Source organism: Accipiter gentilis, chromosome 22, assembly GCF_929443795.1.
Source record: "Accipiter gentilis chromosome 22, bAccGen1.1, whole genome shotgun sequence".
Lineage (NCBI taxonomy): Eukaryota > Metazoa > Chordata > Aves > Accipitriformes > Accipitridae > Astur > Astur gentilis.
The window spans coordinates 1903076-1923771 of record NC_064901.1 but is presented as its reverse complement, the minus strand read 5'-3'; the positions used below and the strand labels follow the sequence as shown (position 1 = coordinate 1923771).

At 44.0% G+C, this 20696-nt stretch overlaps 1 protein-coding gene across 40 annotated transcripts in view; it reads left to right on the top strand.

Moving 5' to 3' along the window:
* The window catches only part of NRXN3 (neurexin 3), a 1031704-nt gene that overhangs the window by 31883 nt on the left and 979125 nt on the right, over nt 1-20696 (top strand). The window contains exon 2 of one of the 40 annotated variants that reach the window (XM_049825541.1): nt 3804-3880. The exons of the other annotated variants lie outside the window; for them this stretch is intronic. The gene's annotated coding sequence lies outside the window, so the exon portion shown is untranslated. The remainder of the gene's footprint in view (nt 1-3803; nt 3881-20696) is intronic. 40 annotated transcript variants of the gene reach the window in all.

Sequence of the window (20696 nt, the reverse complement as noted above, 5' to 3'; positions counted from 1 at the left end):
CTGGCGGAAGTGCCCACCAAGCCACTTTCCATCATTTATCACCAGTCCTGGCTAACCGATGAGGTCCCAGTTGACTGGAGGTTAGCAAGTGAGACACCCACCTACAAGAAGGGCCAGAAGGAGGATCCAGGGAACTACAGGCCCATCAGCCTGACCTCAGTGCTGGAGAAGGTTATGGAGCAGATCATCGTGAGTGCCATCCCATGGCATGTACAGAACAACCAGGTGATCAGGCCCAGTCAGCGTGGGTTTATGGAAGGCAAGTCCTGCTTGACTAACCTGATCTCCTTCTATGACAAGGTGACCCGCTTAGTGGGTAAGGGAAAGGCTGTGGATGCTGTCTACCTAGACTTTAGCAAAGCCTTTGACACCATTTCCTGTAGCATTCTCCTGGAGAAACTGGCTGCTTACAGCTTGGATGAGCATACTCGTTGCTGGGTATAAAACTGTCGGGATGGCTGGGCCCAAAGAGTTGTGGTGAATGGAGTTAAAATCCAGTTGGCTGGTCACAAGTGGTGTTCCCCAGGGCTCAGTTTTGGGGCCAGGTCTGTTTAATATCTTTGTCAATGATCTGGACGAGGGGATCGAGTGCACCCTCAGTAAGTTTGCAGATGACACCAAGTTGGGTGGGAGCATTGATTTGCTCGAGGGTAGGAAGGCTCTACAGAGGGATCTGGACAGGCTGGATTGATGGGCCAAGACCAATTGCATGAGGTTCGACAATGCTCACAACACTTGGGTCACAACAACCCCATGCGATGGTACAGGCTTGGGGAAGAGTGGCTGGAAAGCTGCCCGACGGAAAAAGACCTGGGGGTGTTGTTTGACAGCCGGCTGAATGTGAGCCGGCAGTGTGCCCAGGTGGCCACGAAAGCCAACGGCATCCTGGCCTGTATCAGAAATAGTGTGGCCAGCAGGAGCAGGGAGGTGATTGTCTCCCTGTACTTGGCACTGGTGAGGCCACACCTCGAATACTGTGTTTGGTTTTGGGCCCCTCACTACAGGAAAGACACTGAGGTGCTGAATTGTGTCCAGAGAAGGGCAGCCAAGCTGGTGGAGGGTCTAGAGCACAAGTCTTAGAAGGAGCGACTGAGGGAACTGGAGTTGTTCTGCCTCGAGAAAAGGAGGCTGAGGGGAGACCTTATCACTCTACGACTACCTGAAAGGAGGTTGTAGCGAGGTGGGTGTCAGTCTCTTCTCCAAGTAGCAAGTGCTAGGATGAGTGGAAACACCCTCAAGTTGTGGCAGGGGAGGTTTAGACTGGATATTAGGAAAAATTTCTTCACTGAAAGGGTTGTCAAGCATTGGAACAAGCTGCCCAGGGAAGTGGTTGAGTCACCATCCCTGGAGGTATTTAAAAGATGTGTAGATTTGGTGCTTAGGGACATGGTTTAGCAGTGGACTTGGTGGTGTTAGGTTTATGGTTGGACTGGATGATTTTAAAGGTCCTTTCCAACTTAAATGATTCTATGAATCTATGATTCTATAGTCCTGTTGTGTGTGCATACCACCCTATAGTGTGATAATATAACAGAGAATTTAAGCACCCAAAGTCAGGAAATTGAGAGTTTCTGTTCTTGTAACACTACTAAAAGCTCTTCTCCATATGGTGTGTTTAAGCCATAATTATGATAAAATCCACAGGAAAACACAAAATCTTACATCTGTACTTGGGGCTAAATCATGGTTATAGTGGGAACTGGATGTTCCTAGTCTCTGAGTTTCACACAGTTAAATACTGAACATAATAAATACGTTTGCATTGTATATGGTACAACTGTAAAAGAAGAGGCCTGCAAGGAAAATGTTATTATTTATAGCATGCTGTTGTTGCATCTCTTAGTATTGTGTTTTAATGGTTTCCTTGTTCGAGTTTGAAACTGATGAATGAAGAGATGCCAGGACACTACAATATGAGTCTCATCTCTCAGCAAATGTGTGTTGTATATTGTCTTTTATCCTTAAGAGCGGAAGAGAGGCTTTTACAAAAGAGGCTTCTCCAGTTGAGCAGACAAAGGTGTATAACAAGATCAAGTGGTTAGAAGCTAAAATAGACAAATTTGGACTACAAATAAGGTGCCCGTCTTTAATAACTATAATAATTAGGCCCTGAAAAAACGTTCTAGGAATTGTTATGAACTCTCCGTTAATAGAAATCTTTAAGACAGGATTGGATTTTCTTTTTGCCCCTGCTTCAACCAGAAATTAATTCAGAGAAATTCTCAGGCCAGATGACCCCCAGGGATGTTCTCTGGCTTCGTAATTTGTGAATCCTCCATGAGTCATATTCCAACCTTGGTTATACAAAAAAGATGATCTTTGTGGTTGAGAGAAACAGAAAAGTGTTTCCTCCCCAGAGTCCCTGTGTGACACTGGGAATCACAAAAATTGTATGTGGCTGCATTCCTATCTATAAAATGGATGTAGTATATTTTTCCTCATATGGATGTAGAGAATCGAGATGCTTCTGTGCAGAGAAGCTTGGGATCTATAGGGCTGTGTCCATCTGAGTCATGCTGGGTGGGTTTTTTCCCTTAGATGTTTGCAAGTAGGATTCAGAGACACTCATCTCTCTGGTGTTGAATAGTAACGGATCATCTGCCAGAATGTGGTAGGGCAGAGGTAGATTGGATCACTGCATCTTTTGATTGCCCACATTTCTGGCATGTGTATGTGGAGCCAAGTGAGAGGATGACCCTGACCGACAGAACTGCTCTTTGATGCTTACTTTGCCTGCCGAGGCTCATGTTCAGCAATGCCAGGCTGACTGCAAACAGAAATGAGTGTGGGGGGAAGAATCCCTCTGTTTCTGGATGTATTTTTCTAGATGATTTAAGCTCCTTAATTGCCAGTTCTTTGTCAGTCTATTGTATCTGGGGGTATAATGGAAACCAAGGATTGAAGTGGCGGGAATGCTGGAGATGGTAGGATAATAAATGAGCCTAAAAGCTATCTATATTATCTGACCAGTGTTTGAGATCATCTTCACTCCTGCCCTCTCTCTGGGAAGATGACACAGACATTGGAAGTCACCATGGCCCCTTAAAATGTGTGCACAAAGAATTAATGATCATTAGTCCTGTGATATGGGCAGTGAAAAACTTCCACCAGAACATGGTAGGGCAGGGCTAGTTTACATTTCTGCCACTCACAGACATTCGATTCCCCTTTGTTCCTTTTCCTGCCTGCTGCATGTGTGAGGAAAGTTCTTAGTCTGTTTTGGCCCTGGGGTTGCCCTTCCCAGCTGCATACTGCATAGCACGCTCAGCCTTCCACTGTGCATCATCAGCTTTTCAGGAGCTAATTGGATAAACCCTACTCTGGAGCCCATTGAACTTGCCTGTAACAGTGCTTAATTAAAGTGCAGAAAGTTTGAAGAGATAGCAAGTTAAGGCTTAATGCAATAACGAAATGGTACTATTCCACCATCTGCTTTCTTCAAGACGTTAATTGCTTCCTCATATTTGTTTGTTTTAATGAGGAAAGAACCTTGATTAAAATGGAATGAGGAGGGGTAAGGGTAGAGGAATGAAAGGCTGGGAGGAGAGGAAGAGAGGAATGCAGGAGAGGGAGAAAGGAATGGAAGATGGTTTGACCATGCTGCTGCGTGCTGATCAGCAGCTCTAGAATAGCCAACTAGGAATACATACTTTGGCACCTGTGGATACAGCATGGCCAAGCAACATAGTGTTGTGTCACTGAGAAACTCAGGCATGAAAGATGAAAGGAACAAGTGGAAAAAAAGCAAAAGCATTTTTCATGGAGCAGTCTTTGTTATAACTGCTTCTTATCCACTTCTGCAGAATCTTCTCTGATTGTGCACTGTGACTGCAGCGCTTTGTTTTTTCAGTCTTGAGTCATCACCCCCATGGATGAAAAGGTAACCAGACTTTCCCCATGTTCACTTTTTTCCTTTCCCTTGAGTTACCATCCATCTGCATTAAGTTCATCTTGGAAAGACTTCAATTTCTTATAGGCAGCTCCAGATAAAAGCATTTTCTAATGATTGAAAACCATGTCTGCTTGAAGAATAATTCAGCAATTTTCTGAATAGATGACTGATAAAAGAAAATTTAAAAAATAATTAAAAAACACACTCACTCATATTCCTAAGTAGTGGCTTTGACTGAAACTTCAGGAATAGGAGCTTAGAAACTTTTAATTGGATTCATCTGCCTTACCTTTTTCTCTCCTTTCTTTGTTTCTTTTTCTCTGTGTCTTTTTTTCCCCTTTCCTTTCCCCTTTTTAGTCCTCTTGAGAGTGAAGTCTGATTTCCCAAGCAAGTATAAATGTAATTAAAGTCAAACACAGCTCTTAAAAAGGGGAAGCAACTAATTTCTTTTCTGGGCCATTGGTATTGTGGACAGATCTTGATAATGGAAAAGCACCAACCCGGGAGCATGAAACAGGGATATTGGAGTCACTGAGATAATAAAACACTTAATAGCATTATGAGTAAAAATGCTTGTTTTACAGGAGACTATAGGCCTCATGTTTCTGTTCCCACCTCTTCTTCCCCATCCTGCTCTCTGATAGAGGCTGTAGCTTTGATGTACCCAAACCTACTGTCCCAGGGACTCTTAGTCTTTTTTCATTTGCCACTTAGGACTTTTGAAAAAATCTCTTTCACTAGTGGAGACTAGTTCCATTCCCCTGTAGCAAGCTGAAGAAAGCTTGTGGTCAAAGAAAAATCTTAAACTTACTTAATCTCTTCCCTAAAAATAGAAAAAAAGAATTTCCGAACCAAAACCCTCATCTGGTCACCTTAAGTGGATTGGTGAGTGTTTTCTTTGATAACTGTGGAAAATGTGTATGCTTTACATTGCAGGCCCATCCCCTTAGCTTAGCTCCCACCTGTAGCACTGGCTACTTCAGGTTTTGCTGTTCTTGAGACTTCATCATTATGACCAGTCACCTTTGTAGCAGACTAGCAATATATTTAAAAAAATATTATACAATATATATGGACAAATATTTTGTGGCTGGGAGGTTTAGTACAAGGATGGAAGCATGGCTTTTCACCTGTGGATCTCTGGTTCAAAATCAACTGATTTAATTACAGTGTAATTGTTCCCTTGGGGCAGGATAGGAGACTCACTGGATCAATTCTAATCACATTGCTTAGTGTTATGCCCTTGAATACCTCTGAGATGTAAGCTATAAAAGAACCAAAGGAGAACCCAGGTTAGTAGGGACTGCAGATTAGACTGAGTGGTATGCTGGGGTACCTTGGGTTTTCTTTGGACATTCCTAAATTAATTGGGCTTCTTTCTGCATTATAAAACCCATCAAGATCCAACTCAATATGATACAATTACTAGTTCCATGCAGTTCTGGTCATTCAATGTAGAAGAAGTATGGAAGAAGTTCACCAGACCCTCAGTGATATCTCTGTGAAGAGACATTGAAGGGCTGGGACTCAGCTTCTGTGAAGAGGGCTGGGAGTGCTGTAAAAGCCATGATGGTCTGGAGAAGGGGGATGTGGCCTTCAGTTCTTGTGTTATAGCCAAGACTGAAGAGGAGAGGGGTGGCTTTACTAAAAGTGTGTGAGTGTGTGTTTAGGTGTTGAGAAGCAGGATGTAAAATGACTGAGCAAGAGGCAGAGTTCCACTCTGGCAACAGGCAGTATGAGATGGAATTGAAAAGAATCTAGTGAGGAGGAAAGGAGGGAGCACACACCAGCCCTTCTTGATGCAAAGTTACTGCAATAAAGACAGGCTGATTTCAATGTGCAAGGTCTTGTGTTTTGAGTATGAAAGTGCTGAAAGAGGATGTGCACTGGATGGGGTAGCTAGAGGCATCAGTATCTAGCTGGTGTCTTGGGAAAAACCTTCAACAGGAGAGTTTTCTCAGCCTTATGTTGTGGAGTCTGTTGGGGATGAACGTCTGGAGATGATGTCCCTGTGGGTTTTGGGATTCTTAGCTTTTACAGGTGTGAAGATTAAGTGAGGTTTGTTCTTGAAATCTGTGAAATCAATTGAATCAGTGTGATGCTTTTTCTGGTGTGGTTGGTTTTTTTGTTTGTTTGTTTGTTTTCCCAGGAGTGCTGCTTAAATAATTTTTCTGACTTCATTTCTATTACCTACCTAAATAGCAAATACTCTGCTGAACGCTACTGTTGCCTTCCTCCTCTGCTCAATCACACAGTCTTGCCTCTATGGTACTGTTATCTTAGTCTTATTTTCATCATCATGAAACAGCCGGCAGTCCTGTGGTTTAAAATCAACTAGTTGTGTATTGAACAGCAGGTGTAGTTGGTACAGTTGCAATCTTAATTTCTCCCACTAGTTGGAAAAAGCTATTGGGAATGGATATTTTAGGAGATATACTTTGAATGCCTCTAATTCTGCTGCCCTGGACAAGCAGTGTTTGTCTTAGTGAAGCTGTACAGGATTCTTTTGGGAGACATCTAACAGAAAGCCAACAGTGAGCTGTAGTCCAAGACAACAGACTGGCTCAGTGTTGCAGTGTAACTGTATACCTTTTATTGACATGTATTTTTTAACAGGTGACTACTTCTAGCCTGTATTTGTGAGGTAATTGGAAGACCACAATAGACTGATGGGTTTTCCATATCCTTTCCCCTTTTCATTTAATTCTGTAGGAAATCCTGCGTTAGGGATTCTGTAAAGCAGTTTACAGTGATGTATGTCTTTCCTCTCCTGTAAACTGTGAAGGCAGTTTTACTTTTTGCAGAAGTAGACATTGCACATGTTTGAAAACCAGCTGCTTTGAAAGCAGCTTTTCATTTTTTCTAAAACAATGTAATGAAATGTAGCTAAAGCCTTGTATTTTCTCATAAGGCTAACTTAAATATACAGGCATGTGCTTTGTAGCTTTTTTCTTTTATTTAGATCTTAATTAAATGCATAGAGGGATTTTCTCCTGTTAGATGCATGTCTTTTTAACTTGCCTTTATTTTTGACTTTTAAAAGCCCCAGGAAAGTGGATATGCAAGAGTCTATAAAGCAAGCTTAAATAGTTGTACTTAGCTGATTCTTAGCGCTGGGCAGTGCTGCATACAAGAAGCCTGCCTGACTTTACCCCTTTCCCTTCCTCTGAGCCTTTCAGGTGTTTTAGATGACAACTGGTGAAAAATGTAGTTAAACGTACCCACTTTTTTCCCCACATGGTTGACTGCCTTCTTTTGGAGCCCCAAAGATGAGTTCTGCCTTAGGGAGGGAGGTTTGGGGCAAAAAGAGGGGTTGCAGATCTCCTGACTGAGCAGTGCATAAACCATCGGCTGTGATTCCCATTTAAAACACAGAGTGGCCACTGTACAGATTCACTTGATTTGTATTTAAATGGGGAAGGTGCGTGCCCCAGTTTTGCGTGTTGTATCACCGGAGGGAGGTATCATATGGCTAGGCATGGCATTCCCCGGGGAGGTGCAGACCATGTCAGCTCTCCATGGGAGAACCTGTTGTGCTGTGAAAAGCTGTCTGGTGCTGCTGGAGTAAGAGGGCAGCTGGAGGTGGGTCAGGAGTTGAGGCAGATGAAGGCTTCCCCTCTCCCCGCCATTGCTCTGCCTTCCTCCCTGCCTGCTGAGTAAACCTGCGCTTCTTTGGGGCTGAGCCATCAGGAGTAACGAAAGAAAATCTGCTGTGTTTTATAGATGCATCTTCCTTTGCTTAATTTGAAAGGAGACTATTAATGTCATAAAGGAAAATAGGTTGCTCTTACGTTAACTTGTCTTTTTAGTGGGTCGAGCACTTTACAATCACTAATTAAACTTTACAGTGTGGCTGCTGTAGTCCTAGCTATATCCCCTGAAAGAGCACTTTGCCTAAGGCCACACAAACAGGTCATGAACCGCCTTCTTTTGACTCGTGCATGTACCCTGACTGCTAGAACATGAATCTTATTGCATGATGAACTACTGAGCAGCAAAATATTGGCAGCTGATAACTAGGTACTGTAGATAAGATGAGTTAAATTAATGTGTGATGAAGTTACACGGGGGAGAAGTTTGGCCTAGAATCTGGCAACTGGCAGGTTGCAGGAGCCATCTGTTGCCTGTGGTACCAAGGAATCATTTTCCTTAGTTACTTCTAAATCTCAGTTACTCAACACAATTTGGAAACAGAAGTTCTGCCAGGTTATTACAAGCACTTCAGGTATCCTCCTTTTAAGTGTTGATTAGAAAAGCTTTTACCTCTGTTTCTCCCAGGCTTATTTTTGTACTCATGACAGGTGTGGGGTGGGAGACTGGAGTGCTCAGTCTACCCAGGAATGAGTGCTCTCACTAATGAATTTTTTTTCCACCCACATGTTTTAGGCATCCACATCCTAGGCAGAGTGTCTTCTTAGGTGTAGACAAGAGTTTTACTGTTTGTTTGTTCCTTGCTTGCCTTGCTGGTGGACAGTAGAAGAATCATTGTTGCTCCTGGTGAGGGGGTTTGTGGTGTTTAATTTAGAAACTGGGACTAATCTTCCAGCATTTCCCATTGGCTTACAGTTTGCTATCGGCTAGCAAAAGCTTTATGTGGAAGGAGATGAAAACTGGTGCCAAAGAGGACCAAGACCCATCACTATCTCATCACCACTCTCTGGAGCTATGCAGAACTTCCCAGGCAAACACTGAGCTGAGCACAGGGCTTGGTATGAAGGGAAAAAAGTGGGTGCTGTTAGCAAGAACTGCTCATAATGTTTTTATCAAAATAATGGCTTTTCAGACTGTAAAAACAATGTTAGCAGAAAGGATGTATTATTCAGAATGTTCAGATTTTTTTGTTGAAAGGGAGGAAATACATTTAAAATTGATTTGAAATGAAAAGTTACGCAATTGCTAGGGAAGAAGCTATTTATATAGCAGGCTCAGTTTTCCCACTTTTCCTATTCCATGCTTCTTTCCCAGAAGAAATAAAAAGAAACAACAAATAATGACTGGAAGTTACTATAACCAAAGCCAGGTAAATTAGAATGTTTCATTTTTTAATTAAAATCAGAAAATTAAATGAAAATGCCCCAATGTAATAAATGTTTTTTCATTTTCACTAGTGGCTTTCATAAGAAACAGTTGCCCTTTGTCAGCTGTATTGCTAAGCGTATGGAGATTCATAATTAGTAAGGCAGAGCACAAAGTATGTCTTGTGGAACACAGATACTACCCTAACCCACTATTGCATCTGTACTCTGAGAGATTCTGTCCTGGGGAGTTGCAGGAATTCAAGTCTTTTCCCCACTCTCTCTTTTTTTCTTTTTTTTTCTTTCCTATTTTTAAAATATGTGAGTTTGAATCCTGACTTGAGCAGTTCGAATTGGGATTTTGAATTCGCAGCCCAGTCACTCAGAATGTCAATTGTCTTCCAGGGCACTGCACTGTGAGTCCCAAGGCTGGAAGCTGTTTAAAAGACCATCTGACTTTTAAAGGAACACTTGCAGGAGAATATGTATCTTTTAGGTCTTTCTAAATCTACCAAGTGTGATTGATTTATCAATATGTAGCAAATAATGCTTAAATAGAGAGACATGTCTTCTCCAGTGGTGTTAAAGCGCTCCATTAGAAAATTTAAAATAATTTCTAAAGACATTAATTTCCATAATGCTACTAGTTAGTTTTTTTTTCCCCCTGGGCTCACAAGAGGTACTAAGCTGACTGAGGCTTTGCTTCCTGGGTCTGTGGCCCTGGCGCATTGCTGCCTGGTTTGGGGTTTTCAGCAATGAGTTTTATTACAGGGAGAGAATAGAAGAGTGCTGGTGCAGTGCTCCCAGTCTGTTTCTCAGGTGGTGAAAGGTTATTCCCTGTTACACTTATTTCCTAGTGTTTTTATCCAGGTTCATTTTAAAATGTATCAGGCAATTGTGCTCTCCCCCAGTCTTCCTGCAGACATGCCCAAATATTTCTGACAGCCCAGGATGTGCTCTCTGGACTTCTTGTTTTAGCTAACGTCTGCCTCTTTGTCCCCCTATGTGTACGATGATTCCTCTTGTGTTTTGCCACATGTACTCATTCCCTGCCTTTTTGACCACTTGTGTTTTTCTTACGCTGGGAAGTGTCATTACCTCATCATTAGGTGGTTCCTCTGGAATAAACAGATGAATCCTTTATACTTTAATTTTGTAAAAATCCTTTTGTTTTGCACATCTTAATGTTTGTTTCTACATTTCACAGTAGCAAGTCTCTGAGGAAAAGGCATAACTAGCGAGAAGACTCATAGGGCAAAATAGTGTGAAGTACAGAAATACAATCCAGGAAGATGTACCTGAATTAAAAAACAATAATGAAACCCCTGTCCTGTGTGTAACTCCTCCCACTCTCTGGGCTCTTGGGCTTACAGGGCTCTTAAGCCTAAATTTGTCTGATGAATAGCCTTCCTTTCAAAAGAGATTCTGCCATAAGCACTGTATTTGTGCTTTGAGGGTTCCTAGGGCTTGGGAGCCTAGGTAGCCTTTACCAGAGCTGTCTCGGTCCTTGGTTGTGAGGCCACTGCTGCGGCAGAGCGGCAGGTTTGTTATTGCAGTCTTACCAGCAGGCTGTCTGGGATAGGCAGAGGATTGTTTGGTGCACACTGACAGGTCACCATGTAGTGCTGCAAGCGCAGGCCAGGCTGAAATGAATCCTCGCAAGTACAGCGTGCCTAGTGTATTTCTTCCCTGTCCCATAACTGCTGGTTAGTTTAGAAACTGGCCCCTATCATACAAAGCCACAAGCCATTTCCTTGATGGTCTGGAAAGTTTTCAATATCCTGAGCCATTTAAAGTATTATCCTTTTCCAGCCAAGACACGCTTAAAGATTTTTGTTAGCAGTCTATCTTGGCACAGATTTCCACTTCCATTCCGCAGCACGCTAGAAGTGAGAAACCTATCTATGCATAACTTCTTGTCACGTCCCCCCAATAAATCTTAGATAGAAGTGGGGAGGAGAGTGGGGCGGGGTGAATTTTGGCAGGAATTTTGTATATCAGAAGGTGAAAAGAGCAGAGAGCTGGAAGAATGCAGTGATTTCCCATGGCACGGGATTCCCAGCCTGCTGTTGCGTATATACCCACAAAAAGCAGCATGTTTCTGGAGCTAGTGGTAAGGGAGCAATGTAGTTCAGAAAGCAGACACGTAATCTCACAGTGGCTGTAGACTTTTAGAGTGCTTACCAGATCATCAGTGTCTTTGCTCCCTCGTGCTGGTCAGCTTCAGTCACTGCGAGAGCTGTGTGAACATCGATCCCTCACACTTCAGTTCCGATGTTTAACTGGGCTCCCTGAAAAGCGTTCCCATTTGATCTGTAAACAGAGCATCAGCTATTTAAGGAGCTTAGGCACTGAGCTGAGTGTTCCCTGCTCTGTAGACGGCTTATCACACCTGTTTGCTAGGTCTGGGTGTTCATGTTTGCTTTGTGGGAAGCTGAGTAGAAATTTTTGCATGAGATTATGAAGTTGCAATGAAACGTAGAGTGCTACATCTTACATAATGGGAAAATCCGTGGTAACTTCCAGATGTTCATGGGCCCTTTATTTCCTTTTTAAGTGGATGCTGCTTATTCCCATGAGCCAGCAGACTGTAGGGAATGACCTAAATGAATTACTGGCCATACTAATGACAGGGAAGTCTGGCCAGGTGCAGTGTCCCTCTCTATGCATGTTACGTTTTTAGTAAAATAACCCAACTGATTGCATCTGTCTCCCCTCTCTGTAATATACTATCATGACATTTAAAAAAATGAAAACTTCTTTGACTTACTGGAAATCAGGTTCAGGAATGTAAAACTGTGTTGAACAAAGTGCAAATTGACTGTGATCTAGAAGTAAAGGAAAGAATGAGTTTAACCTTTGTTCTTATTCTAGTCTTTCTGATAGTCCTTTTATGCTTTTTTTCTTCCTTTTTAAATTATTTTTTTAAAGTAACTACTGTATGCCAACTGGAATGTAGAGGTATTTTAATGCTAGCTGAAGTACAGAAAATCATTATTAATGCGTACAGGAGCAGTGCCTGGGACCTCCATTCTTGACTGTGTTCTGCTAGATTATGTCAAACAGAAAAGAAACTGTTCTTGCTTATGAAGAACTTAAAAAATGCATATAAAGGAAGAAGCAGATGGATAGACAGACAGCTAGGAAGAGCAAGGTGTTACTGGTTGGTGTGCCAGCCATTACTTTTATTTTGTTGTTGCTTTATATGCTCTGTACCTTTTCCTAATGCTAAGTAGCTGATAAAGCAGTACAACAGTGACTTTTTTCCTCTTGTTGCTTCAAAGTTGGGAGCCCCCCCCACTGCAACTGTGTCTCTCAGTTGAGGAGTGTCTAATACTTAGCCTGTCTCTGCAGTATGAAATATGTTTTTGGGGAAAAATAAACCCATTCTAGACTGTTAGTCTTAGGAAAATCTCCTTGGAAGCAGCCTCTTTTTCAGGCATTGATGACATACTGAAACTTCAATTTTCAGTAACAATAAGCACATTTTTTAAAAGACTTGATTTTTCTTAAAAGAAAATAGAAATACAATGTACTTGTCAGATATGGGTTCTGGAAGCAGTTTTGCCATTTATCAGTAATGCCAGCACTGTGAATTCACAGAATTCCCTGCTAACATTCCTTGCTGTGATGTGTGCAGCTCCTGGCTTTGCATTTGATATGTTAGGATCTGGTAGAATAAACAACACTACAAATCTGTCCTGGCTTCTTGGTGGCAGAAGGGAGAGGATGCGGGGGACGGAGACGGACTTACTACAGAAGGAGTAAAATAAATGATAATGATTCAAAGCTTTCCAACAGTTGAGTTTCAAAGTCTTTAGAAAAGCAGGTATTCTTTGTTCTCTTTTAACGATGGTGAAATTGAGGGAAGGCCAGTGTTCCCAGCACAGCTGCCATGGGAATTACAATAAAAGCTTGTTGAGTTTTGCAGAAATCGCTCTCCTGGTTAGTACCAGCTCAGAGATGGGGGAGTCTGGTTTCTCCAGTGTGGCAGTACAGAGCAGTAACTGCTCAGCTGCTGCCAATGCTTCCTTTTAGCTAGTCCTTGTTAGTGGAGAGTTTGTGGTAATGGGAGTAATTAACACACTGGGAGTAATTTCTGTGTCCTGGAAGGGAACAGAAAGCCATCAGAGCAGCCCCAGACATGATTGCTCTGCAGGGTTATTTTATCTCTCTCTTTCTTTCTTTTCCATTGTGCTTGGGTTTTGATTTTTCTTCTTTGTGTTAAGAAAGCTGAGAGCTGAAATGGTCTGTAAATTGTGTTCATGCTGAGCTTGGGCTAGGTAGGCTAGTTAAAGGTCACTCTCATGGACTACATGGCCTCCTCTGGTGGGGTGCAAAGAGTGTTTAAGAAGGGAGTCGCACTGTCCTTTGTGGCTTTTTTAACCCTTCTTCTTCCAGCATAGATTTGAAGAACCCTGGTTCTGAATTAAGTTTGTTTAAATAGGGCCAGGAGGTGAGAACCTTGAAGGGTGATTATGATAAAATATTAACTCTTCCAGCAGCCAGATGGCTTCCCAGCCTAATAGCTCTGAAGTGTGAGCTGTGCTGCCATGGTCCCGTGCTTGTTGTTGAACTGAGCACATTATTAGCTTGCTCATATCCCTTCTGAGGTCACTGGTGGCATTTAAGCTGTGTGTCTTGCGAGTGCGTGTGACCTCAGCTTCCCCATGCATAGGTACCTAGTTTGGGTGTTATACAGTGTTTCTGAAGGTCAGCTCTAAGAGTAGACTTGTCATAAACAGTAATTCTTGCCCTCCCCAGGTGAGAACTGGGGACAGGGAGAAGAAGGGCAATGGGCTTAACATGTCTGATTGCAAACCATATGCCCAGGTACCAGGAAACCAACCAACCACCTACCTACAGATCACAACTGACAGTGTATGCATGTGTATATCCTAATCCACTACAGGGGAGCAAAGGCAAAGTAGTTCTAGCTTTTTATCTAGTCTAACTAGATTTTAGTCTAACTTTCTTTTTTATTGAAGAGGACGCTGCTGGATTGCAACCCTAGTCCTCCTTTTCTTGCTTTTTGCTTTGATACAGGTTTTTTGCCACTCTCTCCTAGGGAGGTCTGTGCTGAATTCAGATAAGGAGAACTGAGCAACTCCATATTCACTTTCAAGAATGGAAAAGCTAAGCCTGCAAGACATATCAGTGGTGGGAAGAACCAACGAACATAGGAGAATGTGTCTTCTGCTTGGGGTAGGGCAAAGGCACATGTGGTTCTCACAGTGATGTTAGAGACTGGCATGAACACTATAACCCTGGAAACCATCCAGAAGAGTTCACCAAGTGCTCTGTGTCACCCCCAAACCCCAACTTTAAGATGCTGGCGTTCATGCCCACTTGTGTATCTACATCCAAGATAAAGCCCTAAATCTGTTTCCTCTTCCACTTCTCTCCTGGCAGCCAGTCATGTAAGATGCTGCATCCCATGAAGTTCTGCCAAATTCAGTTCAGCAGGACCTGGGTGTGTTCAGCTCTTTGCAAGGCAGAGCCCCCATTTTCAATTGCACTTCTGGCCTCTTCACTAAGGAGAGCCCATCTTGCCTTACTCTCACCCCTGTGAGCAATGTAGTGCCACCAAACTCTCCGTGGGTAAAAGAATCATAGAATAGCTGTCCACTTCTGTCTTCAGCCTAGTTCTTTCAGCTCAGCTCCACTGGCACCATCCCAGAGTCCTCTCCGTCCCAGCAAGGGGATGATGCCAGCATCCAGATTTATAGCTGAGATGCAAATGCAGCTAGAGGAATTAAAACTGAATTAATCCATGTGGTTGTATTGGGTCTGGCTGAGATGGAGTTAATACTCCCCATAGCAGCTCTCATAGCACTGTGCTCTGCATCAGTGCAGAGCTCTGCAATTACAAATCAACCAGAGCAAGGTAATGAGAAATAAAACGAAATCTCAGAACACCTTCCCACCACCCCTCCCTTCTTCCCGGGCACAACTTCACTCCCGGATTTCACCACCAAGCCCCCCCAGCGGCACAGGGGGACAGGGATGGGGTTTATGGTCATCACACGTTATTTTCTGCCGCTTCACCTCCTCAGGGCGAGGGCTGATCACACTCTTCCCCTGCTCCAGCGTGGGGTCCCACCTACGGGAGACAGTCCTCCACGAACTTCTCCAACGTGGGCCATTCCCACGGGCTGCAGTTCTTCACAAACTGCTCCAGCATGGGTCCTTTCCATGGTGTGCAGTCCTTCAGGAGCACACTGCTCCAGAGTGGGTCCCCCATGGGGTCACAAGTCCTGCCAGAAAACCTGCTCCGTGGGCTCCTCTCTCCACAGATCCACAGGTCGTGCCAGGAGCCTGCTCCAGCGCGAGGTTCCCACGGGGTCACAGAGTCCTTCGGGAACCCACCTGCTCCACTATGGGGTCCTCCAGGGGCTGCAGGTGGATATCTGCTCCACCGTGGACCTCCCTGGACTGCAGGGGGACAGCCTGCCTCACCAGGGTCTTCACCACGGGCTGCAGGGGAATCTCTGCTCCGGCACCTGGAGCACCTCCTCCCCCTCCTTCTTCACTGACCTTGGTGTCTGCAGGGCTGTTGCTCTTACATGTTCTCACTCCTCACTCCGGTGGCTGTTTCTCCCTGTCCCAACGTTTTTTTTCCTTCTTAAAAATGTTATCACAGAGGCGTTACCACTATCACTGATTGGCTCGGCCTTGGCCAGCGGCGGGTCCGTCTCAGAGCCGGCTGGTAAGGGCTCGCTCTCTCTCGAACACAGGGGAAGCTTCCAGCAGCTTCTTACAGAAGCCACCCCTGTAACCTCCCCCCGCTACCAAAACCTTGCCACACAAAGCCAATACAGTGGTTTTCTCTAGTCTCTTGAATTTCAAAGCTTCCATGTCCCCTCTCAGTTCTCTGTAAACATCTAACTGTGCATCCTTGCTGAGGAGGCTGTGTGATGGGACGACTTTTGTGTTCTTTTGTCTTCCCCAGTGACAGTATCAGCTCAGTTTTCACATCTGCATTTTTCATCAGAAGGGTTTGTTTTTTTGTTTTTTTTTATTTCCCCCCCTTCTTTTTTAGCCACAATTCAGCTGGGGATAGACCAGGCAGAAAGATTCCTGCTTAAGAGATAGGAGTCTCTGTGGAGACCCACACTCAAGGCATGAGCCAAAAGGAGCCCATTGCTCACTGAAGAACTGGATAAGTGAAGACAGACTGAATAAATACTATTAATTCACCATTTCTCTGCCTCTGGCAAGCTTGGATTTTAATACCAATTATTGATTGTGAATCTCACTGGAACATTTCGAGCAACATATGTCATAAAGCTGTAATGATCTGATTGCTGTGCTTCAGGCTGACTGCGGGAACACATATGGACGCAGAGCCAAATTAGGGTCCTGTTTACCCTTCCTAAAACTCCTCTGCTTCATTAGGGTCTGGGGAATAAAGCAAACCATTGGATTTTGCTTTTTTTACAGTGAAGGCAAGGACAGGGGTGAGTTCACATGGGGTATAAATACATGGAACCTAGGTGATCAATGTATGTTTTTCCCTCCACACGAAGTATGGCATAATGAATAGTTTTGATTGTGAAGGGTGGTGGCAGACTGGGGGGACTGTAAACCCCTCCCATCAGAGTGTCAGTAGGATTTTGTCCAGCATCCTTAAGTGGAGTAAAAAGGACTTACACAGGCTTGCACTGGGCTGCAGTGGCAGGGTTTTGTGAGGGAAGCCAGCCTATCCCTGGCTTCATCTAACTCTGTTATTTTTTCTGCACTAGGAATTGCTGAAAATTACACTTTGAAATACAAAAAAGCCGTCCCAAGCAATTACTAGCCAGAGAGGGAGGTAGTGGAGGAGGGAGGGCAGGGAGTGACAAACCTGTCTCCTGCAACCTTTCTGTGTGGTTGGGTAAATAAGCTGTGGAGCAGCACTGTGCCCAGCTTCTCACCCTCTTTCCTAAGCAGGTGCGTTTGCAAAGATATTAACCCTGCATACAGAGTGTGCCATTCAGTAATTATGGAAATTAGCTGGCAATTAGATAATGTCACTCAGTCTCTGCATACAGCTGATAAGCAGTTGAGAGCCACTCCAAAGCGAGGGCGAGACCCTCTCCATGGGCTGCGGAGCAGATGGCTCTGACCTGGCATTAATAGGCTGCTCTCAAGTTTGGGAAGATGTGTGGTGGTTGGGTAGCACTTGGCCACAGCACTGTGGTGGGGCTGCCTCCCTTCCCCAGCTTGGGAAGTTGCGCAGCTGTATCAGCCCTGTGAGCGAGATGTTTCGATAGTGCAAGTGGGTGTGTTTCCTACAGCAGGTTTTGTGTGTGCGAGATACTGAGCCGTCTGTTCAGTGTGCAGGTTCCTCATGGTCTCAGCTCTCTGGCAGGCCAGGGAGGCAGTACAGGCTGCTGGAGGTGCCGTGGAGATAACTTGCTGGGCCTCTCATTCCTTAAGGGTAGCAAGTATTTAAAATGCTCTGCAAAGACCTCGCCTAGTGGTTTGCCAAAGGGCTGATAACATCAGACTGTCTGTCTTGTTTCGTGCTGCTAAATCCCATTAAGCCAAAAATATGACATGTAAAATATTTGTATGCTTTTCCATGTGAGCAATAGGTGGAATTGGAACAGGGGTGTTGCTATTCGTGACTGGGAGAGGTGGTGTCCATCATGAACTCTTTTTTTTGTCTGATGTGATTGTGCTGTGACAAAGTTTGAGATTTCTCAGAGATAAAATATATCAGAAAATACTATGAGATTCTATAGTTATTGTCCCAAACTGTAATATATTGCTATGGTAGCAGCATGCTGTATGAGGCTGCTAGGGTAGCACTTATGCTAAAAATAAAATGATAAGAGCAGAAAATCATTTGTTCTCAGTGTGTCTTGGAGGATCATTGTGGGAAATAGGTGAGGCACAGATTTGTTGTGTCAGGATTTACTTTCTCAAGGTTGGGATTCAGATCCTGGCCACTGCTAAAAAGGACATTGGGTCTTCTGAGTTTTTCTTGAATACCCTCTTGTGTGGTGAGGTTTGCTCTCACAGGTTGAACTGCATGAGACACAAAACTGGAATAGTGGAACGTGCCATGGGTCAGGACTGACAGGTGCTGCAGAACTCTGGAGGAGCCTGAGATGGCCCCAGCCTGCTAGTGGCTGGGTGCGGGCAGCCTTCCCAAAACCTGAGCTGCAGTATCTAAATGGCAATGAAGCACCTAGAAGTGACACCTGTATTTCATGGTTTTTGTGTCTTCTTCCTGTTCTGAAACAGAACTGGCACTGTTTTCTTTCATAACAGCTAGAAGAGGATTACCTTGGCTTCCCTCAATCAAAACAGATAGAGAGAGATTGCCTTGGCTCCCTTCAGTCAAAAATGCTATTCCTGTTTAACCATAAACCTGCCTGGTTTCTCTTGTTAACTGTGGCCTTTGTCCTTTCCTAATGAACATGTATCGATGTTACAGTAATCTGTGCCACAGAGGTAGCCTGCTCCCTTTACTGTGCCTTTGAAATATCCCAAAGATTGAAGTGACCCACAGAGACTGAGATTCCTTTGTGCGTGTAAAACAGTGTTTCAGCAGCCTGGGTTTGGGAGAGATTGGTAGGCTTTTTGGACAGTTGTTTGGGCTGTACATGGACGTATGCATCTCATCCATTGTTATCTATGGAGAGTGTTCACATGTGCTGCTGTGATTTACAGCATCTTTCACTGGTTCTCAAAGAGTTAGTCTTCTAAAACAGGAAGAGAAGAGTAGTAGGGCTGAGGGCTACATCTGATGCAGATGGTGCAACCTACCATGCCCAGGAGAATCGAAAGCTTTGGTGAGAGCCCCTCTGCATTGGGGTCTCTGTGGGCACTTGGTGCCATGCTGGGCTTGCCTCCCTCCCCAGCTCAGGTTGAGCACAGAACTGTCTGATGGAGCAGTGAATTTTTCTACAGTGGTGGTAAATGTTCCAGGGAACTGTGAGCTGTTCAGAACACATCACTGGCTAATTTACACACATTATTATATTCCTATTCCCATCTCATCAATAATTCCAGGCTTGGGTCATCACTTTCTCTCTTACCTCCCTCTCACTCTATTCTCCTTCTCCATAAATCATGGGCTATTTTAGTGGAGCCACTAGGGATCACAGAGGAGAAAGGTAAATGGACAAGAGCCGTATAATTTTTTTTTTTCCAATTGATTTTCAAAGCCCCCCAAAACCCCATGAACTGAGCCAACATTGTGATTATTGGGAAGACAGATGATTTGAGCGTTTGGATCTGCATTTTTTTCCACCTTATACCTCTCCTAACACCTCCTTTTTCCTCCCTCCATTCTCATGAGCCAAGCTGTTAACAATTAAAAGGAATTATCTGCCCTCTGGTTTTGACTTGATTTTATCTGTGTTCATAGCAGTTTAGCTAAGACACACTCCACTCTGGCAGCTGCAGGGAGCAAGCCTAATTTCCACTGGGCACTGAAAGCTCATGTTTCTCTCCAACTTGTGGGTTTTCTTTCAATTGAACCCTTTTGTTTTCTAAGTGACTTGTTTTTCGTGCTAGCTAAATTTGTCAGACTGACAGCCTTGGAGACTTATAGCTAGGGACCCATAGGTCCCTGGGGCAGGTAGGGTAGAGGCTGTGACTATGTGAGCTCTCCCCTTTGTTGCCTAGTGATTCTCCTCCAGCTCAACCTCTGCCCTTTCCAAACAGAAAGTTTTCTGCACTGCCTGTTTCTGCAGTGTCTGTGAGCCTCCTCCTTTGGAGCAAGGTGGCCTGTGGCATTGAAAGGCATCTGCTGGGAGCAACAGCAGCCCCAGTCACTCTTATTGTCCACAGCACAAAATGCTTTTCCCAACCAGATACTGTCTCACAATATTTGTGGTCCAATTTGTGAAATCTGTGTTCATGCTGGGTTCTGGGAGGTTGAAGGCCATGAATCTCATCACCTCCTTTCCTGCTTTGTATCTGTGCTAATGTTAGCCGTTCCCAGAGCTGTTCTCGTGCCCATCGCATCTCTGTGAACAAGCACCTGTGTTAATGGAAAACTTACTTTCTTTTTAAGCAGGATTTTCAAAGAGTGAGCCTAGCTTTGTGCTGTCTTTACTTGTCATCTTAAAACATCCTCCTACCCTAGGCATACAGTCACCCACATGCAAATAGGGAGAAGTGAATTAAATCCCGGTGTTAAGAGTTGTAACTCCTGCTCACTGAAGGCAGTTGGAATTTCTTGCTGTTAGCTAGGGGTGAATTTGGCCTTTTTGCCAAACCACTAGACCAGGGTAAGTGGTTAAGTGCTTAGGCAGTTCTTATCATCTAAGCTACAAGTTTCCTATCATCTAAGCTGCAGGTTGCCATATATAATTTGCATAGCACATGTTTCCAGGTTGCAAAGGTCCCTGTTAGAGTCTCTGAAGTGTGCAAGACATGTGAAGTAAAAGCTATTGCATGACAGGCTGACAGCAGGGTTGTCTTCTCTAATGCTTGCTTGGTGTGCTAGAAAGCATAATGAAAGCAGTGGAATGGGAAGTTCGGATAACATCATCTTTTGCCCTGTATCAACTTTTAAACTCTAAGGAACTCTGGTCTTTGCCCTAAGCATTTTCATTGAGAGGTAACTGTTACTGAGGAAGCTTCAGCACCATTTCTCTCAGTAAAGTCAATGAGATTGCACCCATCAAAGGTGTTAAATAATCTGGTGTATTTCTATGTTGCTCAGCATTGTGGTGTGTGCAGATCACTTCATGAGTTCTCTATTTGCTTCTCGTAGTTTTGAGGACATAGATGTCCTTGCTGCTTTGGAGGACTGTATAGCCAAATGCAGGCATGAAGAAGAGGCC